Genomic DNA, 326 nt, shown 5'->3' with positions numbered 1-326 from the left:
CACTACCCATCGTGTAGTTTTTCCTGTGTAATTATTGCAAGGTAAAACATTAAACATCATTCTGAACTTCGGTGTAATTTACCTGTCCTGAACATTAGACTAAGACCTTTAATCCACGCAAATGGAACACGGCACTCACTTGTAGCTGTGGGTGTCGTTGCAGTATCTGACGACGCTGTGTCTGGCGGAGACGCAGTAGGAGCCCCGGGGCGCCACACAGGGGTTGGCACTGTGCCTCCTCCTCTCAACCCTGTCCCTCCCTCCGCCTCCCCCGCCCTCTCCCTCGTCCTCCGCTCCGCGCTCGGACTCCTTTCCCGCTCCCCCTC

Source organism: Penaeus monodon, chromosome 23 (assembly GCF_015228065.2).
Source record: "Penaeus monodon isolate SGIC_2016 chromosome 23, NSTDA_Pmon_1, whole genome shotgun sequence".
Taxonomy (NCBI): domain Eukaryota; kingdom Metazoa; phylum Arthropoda; class Malacostraca; order Decapoda; family Penaeidae; genus Penaeus; species Penaeus monodon.
This window is presented reverse-complemented; position numbering follows the sequence as displayed.